Raw genomic sequence first — 7,284 nt, forward strand, 5'->3', positions numbered from 1 at the left:
TGGAGTCTCTAGGGTTCTGTATGTATAATATCATGTCATCTGCAAATAAGGACAGTTTTACTTCCTCTTTTCCAATTTGGATGCCTTTTATTTCTTCTTCTTGCCTAATTGCAATGGCTAACACTTCCAGTACTATGTTGAACAGGAGTGGTGAGAGGGGTATCCCTGTCTTGTTCCTGTTCTTAGGGGAAATGGTGTTAGTTTTTGTCCGTTGAGTATGATGTTGGCTGTGGGCCTGTCATATATGGCTTTTATTATGTTGAGGTATGATCCTTCTACTCCCACCTTACTGAGAGTTTTTATCAAAAATGGGTGTTGAGTGTATTGTTTTTTTCTTTGGGAAGGAGTGTTGCTCACGTTTTAACTGAATAGGACGAGATGATATAGCAAGATGGTTACAAGTGATTGTAACATGAAACAGTAACTGGACTCGAACCCGGCTCCGCTGTATGGCTTTAGACAAATCACTTCTCCGAGCTCTAGTGTTCTCACTTTTTTAATAAAAATATCCAACCGACAGAGCCAGCGCTGGCCCACGGCCCGGGCGCCATGAGCGGCCTCTTCGGGCGCGCAGCGCTGAAGGAGCTGTTGTGCGGCCCATGGGCCCGGGGCCCCGGCCTGCCTGTGCGCCCCAGCTCCGGGGAGCCCTCCCAGGCCCGGGAGCGGACCCTGGTGACGGTGAAGCCAGACGGGGTGCGGCGAAGGCTGGTGGGCGAGGTGATCCAGTGCTTTGAGAGGCGGGGCTTCCGACTGGTGGGGATGAAGATGCTCCAGGCGCCGGAGAGCGTGCTGGCCCAGCACTACGGGCGCCATCGCGAGGAGCCCTTCTACGCGGCCCTCCTCAGCCACATGCGCTCGGGCCGGGCCCCGTGGTGGCCATGGTCTGGGAAGGCCCCAGCGTGGTCCGCGCCTCCAGGGCCATGGTCGGGCTCACCGACGCGGCCGAGGCTGCCCCAGGCACCATCCGAGGAGACTTCAGCCTCCACATCAGAAGGAACGTCGTCCATGCCAGCGACTCGGTGGAGGGGGCCCGGAGGGAGATCCAGCTGTGGTTCCGGAGCAGCGAGCTGGTGGACTGGGCGGACGAGGGCCACCGCAGCAGCCTCCACCCGGCCTGAGCCGCGGCTGCCCCGCCTCCGCCTGGACCCGCGAGGACTCGCGCCCACCCCTGCCCTGCCCTGCCCTGCCCTGCCCGCCTCCCCCATCCCGCCTCCCCGCGCCCCTCCTGCTCAGCCCAGAGCAGTTGGGCCAACCTTATGTGCCCTTTGGTACCTAAACCACCGAGAGCTGGGACCAAAGCCTTTCCGAGCCAACAGGCCAGACCGATGTTGGAGTCTCCCCCAAAGTGGATGGTTTAACCTCCCCCCCCCCCAAAGGGGAGGCATTAAACCTCACTGTGCTGTGCAACAACAGCAAAGCATCTGGCTAACAGACCTGCGGAAAAATGAAATGAGAGAGCAGCTTAGAAGACAGCTTGACAGGCAGCAGCCCGTGGGTACGCGGCAGTTGTTTTAATAATATTAAACACATAAATACTGCAAGTGTTGGTTTTGTATTTTCAGAGTTGGGAACGGAGGGTTTGACTCAATATTTTTTCCCAACTTAACCAGAAACCACTATTTGGTTTGTTTGTTTTGTTAATCTTCACCCGAGGATATTTTTTCCATTGATGTTTTTAGAGAGTGGGAGGGAAGCAGGGAGGGGAGAGAGAGAGAAACACATGGATTGGTTGCCTCTCTGCCTGCACCCCAGGCCCGTGCCCTTGATGGGGAATTGTGAAGGCCCGCTGAGTCACACCAGCCAGTGTGGGGCTTTCCATCTGCTTCAATGCAGTGTCCACACTGCAGTCAGAGTGATAATTTTTCAATGTTTTATTGATTTCGGAAAGAGAAAGGGAGAGAGAGAAACATCAGTGATGACAGAGAATCATTGATCAGCTGCCTCCTGCACGCCCCCTACTGGGGATTGAGCCCTCAACCCAGGCATGTGCCCCTGACCAAAATCGAACCCGGGACCCTTCAGGCCCATGCTCTATCCACTGAGCCAAACCAGCCAGGGCCAGAGTGATATTTCTAAATCACAAATTTGATCGTACCACTCCCCTACTTAAATCTTTTAATGTGCCTGCATCAAACTCCCTTGCAAACGCCATGGTCATAAGGCTATTATGACCATATGATATTACTGTTGCCTACATTCATTTTTTTTTCCTCACAAAGCACAGTCCCTCTTTCAAAGGTCTACAGAAAGCCTGTCAAACTCACGGCTTGCGGGCTGCATGCCTCGTTTATTTGGCCCGTGTCAGCCTGAGCATGTTAGCCATGCTTGGTCTACAGTCTAGTGCAGCAGTTCTCAACCTGTGGGTCACGACCCCTTTGGGGGTCAAACGACCCTTTCACAGGGGTCACCTAAGACCATCGGAAAACACGTATATAATTACATATTGCTTTTGTGATTAATCACTATGCTTTAATCATGTTCAATTTGTAACAATGAAATTGGGGGTCACCACAACATGAGGAACTGTATTAAAGGGTCGCGGCATTAGGAAGGCTGAGAACCACTGGTCTAGTGGATAGATGAGAATATTGGCAGGGCAATAGGATGCACTAAGTGCCATGACTGAAGTGATTATAGGATGCTCAGTAAGCAAAGGAAAAGCATCTGGTTTCTTGTTATGAGAGAGTCGTAGCTATAGCTTTAAAGCAAAAGCAGTTAAGCAAGTGAAGGAACCCCAGCCTGCTGAGGATCTCAGCTAGTCTTCCCCAACATACATACCCTTGAGTATCATCTATTCTGGTGGAGCCCCCTGTCAACTATGGGAGGGCTGTCAAAACTCTGCCCTATACTTCTTTCCTGAGTCCAGCCAGATCTATAGACCCAACAGCCTATTGGACATTTCTACCTGGATGTCCCCCAGTCACCTCAATCTTTTTCCCCCCCAATCTTAATTGATTTTATCATTATGCATATTGATTTTAGAGAGCGAGGGAGAGAGAGAGAGAGAGAGAGAGAGAGAGAGAGAGAGAGAGAGGAAAACATTGAGGTGAGAGAGAACAATTGACTGCCTTTCCACACCTACCCAGCCTGGTGATCAAAACCACAACCTACATATGTGTCCTGACCCAGAATCAAACCTGCATCCTTCTGGTATACAGGACAATGCTCCAACCAACGGAGCCACACCAACCAGGGCATCACCTCAATTTTAACATGTCTAAAGCTTATTTTGTCTCCCTACATAAACTTCCTAGATTCCCTGACTCCAGGAACTACCACCCATGACCAGCCAGTTTCCCAGGTTAGAAACCTGGAAGTCCGAGACCTTTGTCCCCCTCTCACATGACTGACTGTCACTGAGTCCCTGGAGTTCTGCATTGGCCTTCTAACTCGTCTCCCTTTCTCCTCAATGCTGTCGAGAGAACATTTAAAGAGGCAGCTACCTAGCTCATGCATTAGATTGTGGATTCTTAAGAATAGGAATTAAGTCCTTTGTTCTCTGTGCCCAGGGCCTCAGTATTCCCAGCAGTACAGATGAGTGTTCACTGTTTTTGAGCGAATAAATAATGAATGAGTAGCATGAAGGGAGAAAATTTTGTACCCACATTCTTGGAGTAGAGTGGTTTCTTGGCTCCAGCAGGGGTCAGCCTGGCACAGCCTTTTCATCTGGCTTAATATGTGAGAAGAGAGGTTTCTATTCTTTTTTTAAAAAAAAAATTTTATTGATTTCAGAGAGGAAGGGAGAGAGAGATACAAACATCAATGATGAAAGAGAATCATCGAATGGCTGCCTTCTGCATACCCCCTACTGGGGATAGAGTCTGCAGTCCCAGGCATGTGCTCTGACCGGAATCTAATCGCAACCTCCTGATTCATAGGTTGATACTCAGCCACTGAGGAACACCGGCAGGGCGAGGTTTCTATTCCTTTTAAGCCTAGGAGCAAATGGGTAGAGGATAAATTTCCTTCAGATAAATCCTCCTCTGTCAGTACTTTTTGCATTTTGGTAATAATGCGAGGAAAATTTCTGGTAATAATGAGAGGAAAATTTCTGGATTATGTTCAGATCGTGAGAGCTGAAGCGAATAGTTTCTTACCTGTCATCTCTTGCATTATTTCACTTTTACAGATGGACTATCCATCTAATAAACTCACCATCATTCACATGAAAAAAAAAATGGGTGTTGAATTTTGTCAAATGCTTTCTCTGCATCAATTGATATGACCATGTGGTTTTTTTCTTTCAATTTGTTTATGTGATGTATCACGTTTATTGATTTGCAGATATTGTACCATCCTTGCATCCCTGGGATAAATCCAACTTGGTCATGGTGTATGATCTTTCTGATGTACTGCTGGATCCGATTTGCTAAGATTTTGTTCAGGATTTTGGCATCTATGTTCATGAGGGATATTGGCCTGTAATTCTCTTTCATTGTGTTGTCTTTACCTGGTTTTGGTATTAGGGTGATGCTGGCTTCATAGAATGAGCTTGGAAGTGTTCCTTCCTCTTGAATTTTTGTAGTAGTCTGAGGAGGGTAGGTTTTAGCTCTTCCTTGAATGTTTGGTAAAACTCCCCTGTGAAGCCATCTGGTCTGGGGCTTTTGTTTGATGGAAGCTTTTTGATGACTGCTTCAATTTCTTCCATAGTTATTGGCCTGTTGAGATTTTTAGATTCTTCCTGATTGAGTTTTGGAATGTTGTATTTTTCTAGGAATTTGTCCATTTCCTCCAGGTTGTCTAGTTTGTTGGAGTAGAGCTGTCCATAGTATTTTTTAACAATCATTTGTATTTCTATGGGGCCTGTTGTTATTTCGCCTCTATCGTTTCTGATTTTGTTTATTTGGGTCCTCTCACTTTGCTTCTTGGTGAGTCTGGCTAGAGGTTTGTCAATCTTGTTTATCCTTTCAAAGAACCAGCTCTTGGTTTCATTGATTTTCTGTATTGTTTTTTTGGTCTCTATGTCATTTATTTCTGCTCTAATCTTTATTATCTCCTTCCTTCTGCTCACTCTGGGGTTTTCTTGTTGCTCTCTTTCTAAATCTTTGAGTTGTAGAGTTAGATGATTTACTACCTTTTTTTCTTGTTTTTTGAGATAGGCCTGTAGCGCTATAAACTTCCCTCTCAGGACTGCATTCATTGTGTCCCATTTGTTTTGGATTGTTGTGTTTTCATTGTCATTAGTTTCCAGGATGTATTTAATTTCTTCTTTGATCTTATTGGTAACCCAGTCAATATTTAATAGCATGCTATTCAGCTTCCAGATGTTTGAGTATTTTGGGTTGTTTTTATTGTAGTTTATTTCTAGTATTATGCCATCGTGGTTTGCGAAGATGCTTTTTATGATTTCAATCTTCTTGAATTTGGGGATCCTTTGCTTGTGACCCAATATTGGTCTATTTTTGAAGATGTCCCATGAGCACCTGAGAGGAACGTATATTCCCTGGCTTTGGGGTGAAGTGTTCTGAAGATGTCTATTAAGCCCATCTGATCTAGTGAGTCATTTAGGATTGCTGTATCTTTGCTGATTGTTTGTCTAGAGGACTTATCCAGTGCTGTCAGTGGTGTATTAAAGTCCCCGACTATGATTGTATTGTTGTCGATCTCTCCTTTGATATCTTCCAGGAGTTTTTTTATGAATTTGGGTGTTCCTACATTGGGTGCATATATGTTTACCAGGGTTATATCTTCTTGTTGTATTGATCCCTTTAGTATTATGAAGTGGCCTTCCTTATCTCTTGTTAAGGCCTTCACTTTGAGGTCTATTTTGTCCGATATAAGTATTGCTACCCCAGCTTTCTTTTCCTTTCCATTTGCCTGAAAGATATTTTTCCATCCTTTCACTTTCAGTCTGTGTGAGTCCCTTCTAATGAGGTGGGTTTCTTATAGACAGCAGATGTATGGGTCTTGTTTTTTTATCCATTCAGCCACTTGATGTCTTTTGATTGGAGCATTTAGTCCATTTACGTTTAAAGTTATTATTGAAAGGTACTTGTTTGTAGCCATTTCTTTTTGTGTGTGTGTGGCTGTTTTCTTTCTGAGCTTTTTATTTCTTCTTTTTATACCAGTCCCTTTAGCATTCCTTGCATTGCTGGCTTGGTGGTGATAAACTCCCTTAGCCTTTTTTTGTCTGTGAAGCTTCTTATTTCCCCTTCACGTTTAAATGATAGCCTTGCTGGATAGAGTATTCTTGGATTCAGTCCTTTGCTTTGCATCACTTTGTAAATTTCCGTCCATTCTTTTCTGGCCTGATGTGTTTCTGTTGAGAAATCATTTGATAATCTAATGGGAGATCCCTTGTATGTGACTTTCTGTCTCTCTCTTGCGGCCTGTAAGATTTTCCCTATGTCCTGAACATTTGCCATGGTAATTATGATGTGTCTTGGTGTGGGTCTTTTTGGGTTCACCTTGTATGGGACTCTCTGGGCTTGTGTGACTTTTTTCTTCCCCAACTCAGGGAAGTTTTCTGATATTATTTCTTCGAATAGGTTTTCTAATCCTTGTTCATCTTTCTGTTGTTCTGGTACCCCTATTATTCGTATGTTGTTTCGTTTCATGTTGTCCCAAAGCTCCCTTAGGCTCTCCTCCTGTCTTTTAATTTTTTTCTCCAACTGCAGTAGATTTTGGGTGTGTTTTGCTTCCTTGTCTTCTAATTCACTAATTCGGTCCTCCGCTTCTCCTAGCCTACTGTTGATACGTTCAATGGTGTTTTTTATTGCAGCTATATCACTCTTCATTTCTTCTTGGGTCTTACTTAAGTTGTTGATTTTTTCATCTGTTTCTTCTTGCTTCTTGCAGAGGTTGTCGATTTTTCCCTCCATCCGGTTTATGCACTCTAGGACCCTTATTCTGAATTCTTTTTCTGTCATGTTGCATGCCTCTGTATTACTTAGCTGCTTTTCTGGAGAGTCCTCCTTCTCTTTCCTTTGGGGGTTTCTTTGTCTACCCATGTTTGATCTCACTGACATATCTAGACATTGTGTCGTTCAGTGGCTGCTCCTTAGGTGGCAGTGACTCCTTGGTCTGTGGTTGCTCTTCAGGCGGTTGCCGTAGCAGCTGCTCTTCAGTTGGCAGCAGCTCCTCTGGTGGGTGCTGTTCACAGCTGTGGTGGCTCTTCTGGCAGGTGGGGGGCGGTTTCACGTACAGCTGCTGTTCCTTAGCAGAGGGTGTGGTGCTCAGTAGGCTGCTATTGCTCGGATCTGCTGCGTTGATTTAAGGGCACAAAATACAACACAACAAGGCACCACGTACCAGGCACTAAACACAAATATATTCACAATATTA

The 7,284-nt window shown here is 45.3% G+C and overlaps 1 pseudogene; it reads left to right on the top strand.

The window, feature by feature from the left end:
* The first annotated feature begins 324 nt into the window (after positions 1-324).
* Positions 325-1,510, top strand: LOC132212718 (nucleoside diphosphate kinase, mitochondrial-like; annotated as a pseudogene).
* Positions 1,511-7,284: the final 5,774 nt, after the last annotated feature.

This window comes from Myotis daubentonii, chromosome 11 (genome assembly GCF_963259705.1).
Source record: "Myotis daubentonii chromosome 11, mMyoDau2.1, whole genome shotgun sequence".
Classification (NCBI taxonomy): domain Eukaryota; kingdom Metazoa; phylum Chordata; class Mammalia; order Chiroptera; family Vespertilionidae; genus Myotis; species Myotis daubentonii.